At 36.1% G+C, this 310-nt stretch overlaps 1 non-coding gene across 1 annotated transcript; it reads right to left on the reverse strand.

The window, feature by feature from the left end:
• Nucleotides 1–74, reverse strand: Trnan-guu (transfer RNA asparagine (anticodon GUU)). The gene has a single exon. It is a non-coding gene; the product is annotated as a tRNA-Asn (tRNA).
• Between the last annotated feature and the right edge of the window lie 236 nt (nt 75–310).

Raw genomic sequence — 310 nt, forward strand, 5'->3', positions numbered from 1 at the left:
CGTCCCTGGGTGGGCTTGAACCACCAACCTTTCGGTTAACAGCCGAACGCGCTAACCGATTGCGCCTCAGAGACACTTATGGAAGGATTGCGAGATATATTTCTTTTCTTTTAGTTTTTTTCATTTGTAGCAGAGAAACGGAGGCATGAAATAATTTTGATTCTCTTTTACAATTACCAAGGGTAAAAACTATTTCCAAAACAATTACCCATGACTACAGGGATGCACCTCACCTAATCTTTCTTAAAAATCCATATCTTTAGTTTGAAAATTTCCAAACATAGTTATTAATTAAAATTGCATCATAAAA

This window comes from Octopus bimaculoides, chromosome 18 (assembly GCF_001194135.2).
Source record: "Octopus bimaculoides isolate UCB-OBI-ISO-001 chromosome 18, ASM119413v2, whole genome shotgun sequence".
NCBI lineage: Eukaryota > Metazoa > Mollusca > Cephalopoda > Octopoda > Octopodidae > Octopus > Octopus bimaculoides.